The 10487-nt window shown below is 40.8% G+C and overlaps 1 long non-coding RNA gene across 1 annotated transcript; it reads right to left on the bottom strand.

Annotated features, from left to right (window-relative positions):
* Nucleotides 1-1333: 1333 nt before the first annotated feature.
* On the bottom strand, nucleotides 1334-4696 carry LOC127420052 (uncharacterized). The gene is made up of 4 exons (XR_007893769.1): nucleotides 4493-4696; nucleotides 4094-4209; nucleotides 3262-3491; nucleotides 1334-3067 (listed from the first exon to the last, which is right to left on the bottom strand). It is a non-coding gene; the product is annotated as an uncharacterized LOC127420052 (long non-coding RNA).
* Between the last annotated feature and the right edge of the window lie 5791 nt (nucleotides 4697-10487).

Raw genomic sequence — 10487 nt, 5'->3', positions numbered from 1 at the left:
AAACCTGTTAGGGCATGGAAAGTATTTTCAAGGGAAGGGAAAGTCAAGTGTCTTCATAACTTCCAGGGAATGACAGTTTGCTTAGCAGTTGAATTCACATTCATTCTGGCATGGGAAGATGCTGCTAAGTTAACATATGATTAGGGCGAAGTTTGAAAGTGTGTATGCAGAAGAAAGGTCATGAAAGCCATACAGCCTTATATCTGGGGGAAGCACAAAGTAAGAATTTGAACCCGTTTCTCAGTATACTGTACATGCCATTAAAGAACTTGACAAAAAAGGCAAAATTGCAATAAATACATTTTATATATATATGTTTTCTAATGGCTTAAGTACCAAAAGTGTATGGGGTCATTAGAGACCCTAGGTACAGTATGTAACAGTGTTGTTGTTGTTTTTAGTTTCTTTAAGACTTGGCTGGATATTAAATATCCTGGGTGTCGTCTGCATAGCTATGGTTTGCAATTTGGTTATTTTTCATAATTTGGCCTAATAGGAGCATATTCAAGTTGAATAGGAGTGGTGCAAGAATTGAGCCTTGTGGGGCTTCACACGTCATGGATGTCCACTCAGATTGATAGTAACCCCTCCCTTCTAGATATGACACCCAGAGAGCCCTAACAAGTTTTTCCAGTCTGTCTAGGAGAATGTTGTGGTCAGCAGTGTCAAAGGCAGCACTGAGATCTAGTAATACCGGCACTGATATTTTGCCTGAATCAGTATTTATCCGAATATGATTAAGTATATTAATTAGGGTCATTTCTGTGCTATAATGCAGTCAGACACTAGACTGGAAATTGTCCAAGTAGGCGTTTGAGTTTAATAATTTGTTTAGTTGATTAAAAATTATCTTTTTCAATGACCTTTGAATCCTTTTCAATGATCTTGCCTTTGAAAGGAAGATTTGAGATTAGTCTGTAGTTGTTTAAAGTTATCCAGATTACTATTTTCTTAGAAAAGACTTAACAACTGCAGATTTACTGCATGAATCCAGTATTCTACAAACCACAAAGGAATTTGTAAACATTTGTATGCCCTTAAGGTACATGTAAAAGGGTTTACATATTAGATCTTGTCAGTAAATTTATACTGTACAAATCCAAGTGCTAGAACTACATTTTATGTATAACTAAAAATACTAATAGGATCACATTTCTCATGATATGTATTTTACAACAATTCTTCGGCATGATCTGTATTTTATGATTAACATTTTTTATTGATTCATCTATTAAACAAAGAAAACCAAAACATACACAAACAGAATCAGTATTTAACCCCCTACTATTTTCAAAGGATCTCAACACTCCACTCTCATATAGGTCACCTAGTGTAGTAACCCCCCTCACGATCCACTCTGACCAGCAAAAAGGGGATTTATTAATACATAATTTGGGGTTCAGCCATATTCTCAAGGCAACATTTAAATAAATGTCCGAATTAAACACTCTGTACACTTTTGTCCATACCGAGTGCAAAATGCAAGAAAATGGGATGTAACTTAACTTCTCCGGTTAGTTTGATAGAAAGGCTTTGCAATGGCGAAATAGGGGCAATAACTTCCTGTTCAATACAAAACCAGGGAAGGCCTCTCTCAGGTGGAAGCGATCGATAAGCCAAATTTCTGAGACTGAATGCATAATAATAAAACAAAATCTTGGGTAGGTCTAGCCCACCTTTGTCAATCAGCCTATGTAACTTATTAAAATGTAATCTGGGATGCTTACCATTCCAAATGAAGGACTTCGCTATGCTATCAAATTGTTTGAAATAGGAGAGGGGGACATCTACAGGGAGAGATTGTAGCAGGTAGTTGAATTTTGGAATACAATTAATTTGAATAACATTAACCTTCACAATCATAGATAAATGTAATGAAGCCCACCTGCCCACATTGCTCAAACCTTTTTATTAAGGGTTCAAAATTAACTCAACTAAATCAGACAAATTTGCTGGTATAAAATGCCCAAATACTTAATGCCCTGTTTGGGCCACTGGAAGTCGCCCGGCTGAAAAGCTGTTACTGGGCAGTACGCTGTCAGAGCCAAAGCTTCGGATTTAGACCAACTGACTCTGTATCCTGAGAACTTAGAATAGAAATGAATTACATTTAGATTTATTCATTTGGCAGACGCTTTTATCCAAAGCGACTTACAAGAGAGGAAAACATAAGCGAATCATCTTAGGAGACAGTGGTATGAAAAGTGCTGTATTACAAAGTATCACTAGCATCATAATTGTATTCAAAATAGAATAAAGTGCAACAGAAGTTTTTTTTTTTTAATGACTAGTTAAGTGCTCATGGAAAAGATGTGTTTTAGTTGTTTTTTGAAGACAGAGAGTGAGTCAGCTTCACGGATGGAGTTGGGAAGGTCGTTCCACCAACATGGTATGATGAAGCTGAAAGTCTGGGAAAGTGTTTTGGTGCCTCTTTGTGTTGGTACAACAAGGCGACGTTCCTTAGCCGACCGCAGACTTCTAGTGGGCGCGTAGCTCTGCATAAATGATTTTAGGTATGCTGGAGCAGACCCAGTGACTGTTCTGTATGCCAGCATTAGAGCCTTGAATTTGATATGTGCATCAACCGGCAGCCAGTGAAGAGAGACAAGGAGTGGTGTAACGCGCTCTCTTTGGTTAATTAAAGACCAGACATGCTGCTGCATTCTGGATCATTTGGAGAGGTCTAGTTGCACATGCAGGGAGGCCTGCAATGAGAGCGTTACAGTAGTCCCGTCTAGTTATGACAAGTGACTGGACAAGCAGTTGTGTGGCATGTTCAGAGAGGAAGGGTCTTATCTTCCTGATGTTGTAGAGTGTAAATCTACATGATCTTGCAGTCTTTGAGATGTGGTCTGTGAAATTTAGTCTGTTGTCGATGGTTACCCCTAGATTTCTGACCGATTCTTGCACCCAGCTGCGCGGTGATGTTGTGTTCAACATCAGGGTTGGCTGGAAAGACAAGGAGTTCAGTCTTGGCTGGGTTTAGTTGCAGGTGGTGCTCCTTAATCCAGGCCGAGATGTCCGCCAGGCAGGCAGATATTCGAGCAGTCACTGTGGTGTCGTTGGGCTGGAAAGACAAGTTGAATTGCGTGTCATCAGCGTAACAGTGGTAAGAGAAATCATGTGCTTGAATGATGGGTCTCAGTGATGTTGTGTATATAGAGAAGAGAAGTGGCTCAAGCACTGATCCCTGAGGTACCCCAGTAAGTAGCTGATGTGGCTTGGATACCTCATTTCTCCAGGCTACCTTGAAGGACCTACCTGAGAGATAGGAATTAAACCAGTCAAGCACAGTTCCTGTGATGCCCAGCGAGGAGAGGGTAGAGAGTAAGATCTGATGGTTGACTGTGTCGAAGGCTGCAGAAAGGTCCAGCAGAATTAGGACTGATGATCTGGATTCAGCTTTCGCCCGTCTCAGCGACAAACAGCAGGGCGGTCTTGGTGGAGTGTCCACTTTTAAAGCCTGACTGATTGTCATCCAGCAGCTTGTTCTGTGAGAGATAGGTAGAGATTTGATTGAAAACTGCCCTTTCAAGTGTTTTTGCCATGAAAGTTATGAGAGAGACTGGTCTGTAGTGTTCTATTTGTGTGGGATTAAGTGCGGGTTTCTTCAGCAGCGGGGTTACTCGAGCCTGCTTAAATGTAGTGGGAAAAGTGCCTGTAAGTAGAGATGTGTTAATTATGTGTGTGAGTGCAGGTAGGATGGACAGAGAAATGGCCTGGAGAAGGTGAGAAGGAACGGGGTCAAGGGAACAGGTGGTGGGGTGGTTGGAGAGGAGGAGTTTAGAGACCTCAGTGTCAGACAGAGGAGAGAACATGGAGACAGAAGAGTTGCATACAGGAGACAGGTGTTTGACAAGGTGTGGTGCTGAGAATGTATTGCTGATGGCTGTAACCTTATTAGTGAAAAATGTGGCGAAGACATCTGCTGTCAGTGATGTGTCAGGCAGTGGAGGGGGAGGGCAGAGAAGTGTGTTGAATGTTCTAAACAAGCTGCGAGTATCTGTGGTGCTGTTGATCTTGTTCTGGTAATAGGAGGTTTTTGCAGATTTAACATTATCTGAAAAAGTTGCAAGCAGGGACTGATATTTACCTAGATCTGCTGGATCTTTAGATTTCCGCCATCTCCTCTCAGCTGCCCTGAGGTCAGTCCGATGTTCACGAAGGACGTCAGACAGCCAGGGGCTGGGTGGTGTAGCACGTGCTGGCCTAGTGGAGATAGGACAGATGTTGTCTAGACAGGTTGTTAAAGTAGAGCTTAGTGTGTCTGTGGCAGTGTTTACATTAAGCGTGGTAAATACATTTTGTGTAGGAAGAGATGTAGAGACAGCAGTGGAAAGGCGAGAGGGTGAGAGGGAACGGAGGTTACGGCGAAAGGAAACCAATGGTGGAGTCTGTGTTAATGTAGATGGGAGTATCATGTTGAATTGAACAAAGTTGTGATCAGAGACATGTAAAGGAGTAACAAGAATATTTGAGTTGGTACAGTTACGTGTAAAGATGAGGTCCAGCTGGTTGCCCGATCTGTGAGTTGCTTTGGTGTGTAGTTTTTCCAAGTCAAATGAGGCCAGGAGAGTATTCAATTCAGTGGCCTGGGGCTTGTCTTGGTGTATGTTGAAATCACCAAGAACCATAAGTGGCCTACCATCCTCCGGCAAGGAGGACAGCAGGACATCCAACTCCTCAAGAAAATTTGTCAGCTGACCTGGAGGGCGATAGATGACAACAACATGGATTTTTGTGGGTTGCATTGTAGTAATAGGATGGAATTCAAAACTAGTATTGTTACATAGTGAAGAGTGTGGTGAAAAATTCCAGTTGTTATGAATGAGCAAACCTGTTCCCCCACCCCTACCGGTGTGTCGAGGGGTGTGAGAGAAGGAGAAGTTGTTGGAGAGAGCAGCAGGTGTTGCTGTATCCTCTGGACGTATCCATGTTTCTGTCAGTGCCAGGATGCTGAGGGTGGACTGCGTGGCAAAGGCTGGAATGAAGCCAGCTTTGTTCACAGCTGACTGGCAGTTCCAGAGTCCCACTGAGAAAGAGACCGGAGCAGGTGCTGAAGTGCAAAGTGGCCATAGGTTGTGTGGGTTGCATTTGGTCTTGCATCGATATCATGTAAACGGTCTGTAACCGATAACAGGGATGTGCTTGAAGGCATGTGTTATTCGTGAAGTTGACATGTTAGTATATAGAAGGAAAAGAGATACAATAACAAGATACTTAAGTGCTATGGTGAGTGGCGCCTTGTCGGTGTCCTTGCTCGGTGGACTCGCACAGGTAGACTCGCTAGTCTTTACACAAGTAGGTCTTCCCACGAGGAGGGCTTTACATGAGGGCTACCACTTCCGCTGCCGCTTCCGCGTCAGCATTCGAGTCAAATATATACGCGATGATAATAAGCCGTTCAATGAAAAAGGCAGGACACGCCTTAATGCTACTTAGCACAACAAAGCTAGTCACGTGGTCAGCCGAAACTAAGGGTTGCGCGAGGTGACAAGTGCGACTTCCGTGCACCACAAATAAATTATGCTGCACTTTAGCAATAAATAATACCCTTAAACAAGTGAAGCACTGTTTATAAACACTAAAAACCATGATAGTTTTACACACTCACACTGGCCAATCAACGCTAAATCTAGCAGTGAATAACCTGGGACAAGTCAAAAACAATATAGCACACACACACACACACACACCAACCTTCGTATAAGAAACGCGTGTTCAAGACAGAAAACAAACAGCACAAGTCTAGCAATGAATACCACTCTTCAACAAAGTAAAACAATGAAATAAACACACTTACACGCAACTGCAGACTCCTGTAGATAGATTGCTTATCCTAATTAATAATTCTGTGGAGGCAAGGGATAGATCTAGTGGGGTCGGAGACAAATAACAAAATATCATCTGTGTAAAGCAAAAGCTTATGCACCATACCTCCCGCCACCACCCCTGGAAAATCATCTTCCTTTCTTATCGCGGCTGCTAATGGCTCCAGGGCAAGACAGAACAATAATGGGGAAAGAGGGCAACCCTGCCGGGTGTCCCTATCCAGAGTAAAATAATCTGAAATTAATCCATTTGTTTGTACGACTGCTACCAGGTGTCTATAAAGTAACTTAATCCATCCAATAAAAGTATTCCCGAACCTGTAAAATCGTAAAAAGATAATCCCATTCTAAAATATCAAACACCTTTTCTGCATCAAGTGAGATGGCAGCGACCGGAGGCTGATCATTCGCCACTGACCACATGATATTAATGAAATGCCTAATGTTATCAGAAGAGCTGTGGCCCCGAATAAAATCCACCTGATATATATGTAGAAGAGATGTCATAACTTTACTTAATCGGTTAGCCAGAATTTTTTACAATATTTTAATGACTAGCAAGATCAGGGAAATTGGACGGTAACTCTTATAGTCGCTTGGATCTTTGGACCTTTTTAAGTATCAGACTGATCCGGGCTTGTGCCATGTTTGGTGGAAGCTTTCCATTTTTTAATGATTCCTTATAAACTTCTAGCAAAAGTGGAGCCAGTTCTATAGCATAAGATCTAAAACATTTAGCAGCAAAGCCATCTGGCCCGGAGCCTTGCCTGTAGGCAATGCCTTAATTACCTTGCCAAGCTCCTCCAAGTTTATCTCAGAATCAAGAATTTTTTTTTGCTCAGTCGTCAGTTTAGGGAGATCTAATGGTTCCACAAAGTTTCTAATATCTTCATCAGTAGATGAAGACGTGGAACTATAAAGATCAAGATAAAATTCTTTAAAAGCATTATTAATATCAATGGCCGTGGTAAAAATTTCACGACCAGCAGATTTCACTGAGGGAATGGTACAAAAAGACTCTCTCTGCTTTATATATCTAGTCAAAAGCTTCCCTGCTTTGTCCCCCGACTCTAAGTATGACTGTCTTGCCCTGAATAGCCAAAACTCCACCTTCTGCAACAAAATAGTATTATATCTGTATTTCAATCGGGTCAATTCTCTGAGGCCATCAGACGACATTCGGTGCTTCAGCTCTGCCTCGGCACTTTTAATATTCCCTTCCAATGCCACAAGTTTTCGTGCTTTGGATTTTTTGATGAATGAGGCATACAGTATGATCTGACCCCTAAGAACCCTTTTAAGTGCCTCTCAAGCCACTCCCACAGAGGATACTGTGGACCAGTTGGTCTCCATATACACATTGATTTCAACCTTTAACATTTGTTGGAATTTGTTTTTGCAAAAGGGATACATTTAAGCACCAACTATATGATTTATTTTTCTCCGTATGTGGCAACACCTCTAAACTCACCAGGGCGGGATCTGAGACTAAGATGTTTCTGATTGAGCAATCCACAACAGATGAAATGAGGGACTAAGATATAAAAAAACTATTCTACAATAAATCTTATGGACTGATGAAAAAAATGTATAGTCCCTACCAGATGGGTTCAAAAGTCTCCAAATATCTGTAAAACCAAGATTTTTACACATCCTGTGAAGCGTCAATGTTGCTCAAGGAGGCTTACACACTTTTGCTTCACTTTGATCAAGGACTGAGTACATCAAAAGATTAAAGTCTCCTCCCAATAATATATCATGAGGGGTGCCAGCAGCTTGCAACATCCCTTCAGGATCTGTAAAAAAAGCCCTGATCATCAACGTTAGGTGCGTAAATATTAGCCAAATCAACATTTGCCCCTGAATTTCTGCTAAAAAAAATGACTCTTCCTAATTTATCATTAATCTGTTTGAGACATTTGAATTGTAGATGTTTACTTATCAATGTAATGACTCCCCTGCTCTTACTTGAGCCAGCACTAAAGAAAACATGTCCACCCCATATCTTCTCAAATTTTTCAGCTTCCTGCTGGGAAAGATGCGTTTCTTGAAGAAACACAATATCATATTTCTTATGTTTAAGAAAAGAAATAACCTTCCTTCTTTTCAAAGGGTGCCCCAACCCATTCACATTCCACATGGAGAGAGACAATCCACTCATATTAACATTTAACATTTTGACATATTAGAAAAAATAGATTGTGAGTCAAAAACAAGATTATAAAGATCACATTCGAACATTAGAGCAACAAACAAACCACGAACTTCCCCCAGAAAAAATAAAATAAAACAAACAGAAAAAAGAAAAATGTTTTTTTTCTTTTTTTTGACAGCGCCAACCGGTGTCCATCCCTCTAAACTCAAACAGTCCATGTATGCCAATGAGAGCCCCTGTGTCAACTTTGTCATTGGATTGCTCAAGTCCGGTGCTTCTGTACAAATTTTGTGTGACATTTCACAACAGAAAATAATCTATAAAACAAACTCCAGCCAATAGGCAGGATAAACACAAAGACGTGTTAATTCATCCACATAACTGTTCCAAAGGTGTGTTCTTCCAAAAAACAAACTCAAGCCACTAGGCGGAACTAGCACTAAAAAAAACAAAAAAGGCACCCAGTTTCCTCGGACAGTGAAGTGAATGTTCAGTGAGTCAGGTCCACTCAGCTGTTACATGAGTGCAAACAAATGCCCTAATCACTCCAATGTTTTGCAAGAAATATTCCACAGAACAAACTCCAACCAATAGGAGGCATAAGCACAAAGAACATGCAGATTCATCCAAAAACTGTCCCAAAGGAGTGTTACCCCACAAAACATACTCCAGCCACTAGGCGGAACCAGCACAAAAAGGAACAAAGAAGGCGGTCAGTTCCTCGGACGGTCAAGTGAATGTTCAGTAAGTCAGGTCCACATGGCTGTATAGACAGTATCACACAATAACTTACTCATTCCATTGACATTATGAAGGACATCGCTTGCTGTGGGCATGTAAATATTTTGCGGCCATTGCAAAAGTGACCTTCCATTGATGTAAGCAATTCTTGCAGTCCTTGAATTGATCATGTTTCTCTTTTGTCGAATTCACAAAGTCTGGGAACAAGAAAATGCTGTGGTTCTTCCAAGAAAACCTTCCTTTACTCCCGCCTCACGTAACACAAGATCTTTATCGGATGATCTCAGAAATTTGGCCAGAATTGATCGGTGCCTGTCTCCCTCAGCGGATCTTTGAGCCGGAACTCTGTGAGCTCACTTGATTTCCAGCTTATGGCCTGTTATGTCGAGCAGACTCGGGAAGAGCTCGTATAGGAATTTCACCATATCTCGGCCTTCTTTGCTCTAAGGAATTCCAACAAATCAGACGTTGTTTCGCCAACTTATCCCAAACATGTTCCAAGTCTGTCTAGGTCACTAGCGTGTTAGCAGCTAATTCCCTCTCCGATGACTACAGATAAACCATCCATTTCTCGACGTCCGACACTCTTGTAACCAACTCAAACTGGAAATTCATCTCCATGCCAGTGATCGATCGACGTATTACAGCAAGATCCTCCAAGTCAGCAACGACCTTCGCCAGCATTGCCGACATGCTCGACAGTTGATGCTGAATCTCTCCCGCTGCACCGTCCAAACTGAGTCCCTGGTCTGCGGCCCTGTCTGGGGTATCAGTTTGAGCACGTAAGTGTCCGAGAGCCTGAGGATTTTGAATTCTTTGACATATTGTCTTCATAGAACAGTTATGGACAGCGTGTGTAGAATCTCACCGGTTTATCACACAAAAAGTATTAAAAACTAGCAAAGTGCACAGAGCTCGCCGTTCACACATCCGACCCTCGCATGGCGACGCGACTCCGGCATGATCTGTATTATTAAAAGTGCTACTTGAATAAATTTGAATTGAACTTAGTGTAATTTAATTGAATGGAATCACGTCACATACAGTTAGAAATGATCTAAAGTGGATTTTTTTTTTTACATAATACATTTCCATAAATGTACAGTGCATTCAGAAAGTATTCAGACGCTTTCATTTTTTTTCACATTTTGGTATGTTGCAGCTTTGTGGTAAAATATTTTATATTATCATTTTTTTCACATCAATCTACACTCCATACCCCATAATGACAGCTTTTTGATAGCTTTGCAAATTTATTAAAAAGAAAAAACTGAAATATCACCTTGACATAAGTATTCAGTAGGGGAGTGCAGCTTAGCCATTATCTGTACTTGTGTCTGTATCAGTTCATATGACAAAATTATCTGTATCTGTATCCGTCTCTGTATTCGGAGAGAACCGGGTGTGGACAGGGCTTAAACCGGAAGTGTGTCAAAATGAAATGAAATGCCCATTTTTAAGTATTACTCTTACATTTATAGTTTCTATTCATAAAATATGCCTTCTATATGCCTTTTCATAATAATAATAACAATAATAATAATAATAATTATTATTATTATTATTATACAATTATTATTTTTTATATTATTTTATTTCTTTTTTTTCTTACATGATGAAGCTGAATTTGTAGGCTAAATGAACTGTGGAATATGTTGTGGTTTCTCCTGGTATTTCAGATATTAATATCTGCATGAAACAGAATTTTTGTTTGTCTGTGCATGTATAACAACAGTATTCTGGAGGCAAGAGGTGTCAAG

Source organism: Myxocyprinus asiaticus, chromosome 29 (assembly GCF_019703515.2).
Source record: "Myxocyprinus asiaticus isolate MX2 ecotype Aquarium Trade chromosome 29, UBuf_Myxa_2, whole genome shotgun sequence".
Taxonomy (NCBI): domain Eukaryota; kingdom Metazoa; phylum Chordata; class Actinopteri; order Cypriniformes; family Catostomidae; genus Myxocyprinus; species Myxocyprinus asiaticus.
This window is presented reverse-complemented; position numbering and strand designations above follow the sequence as displayed.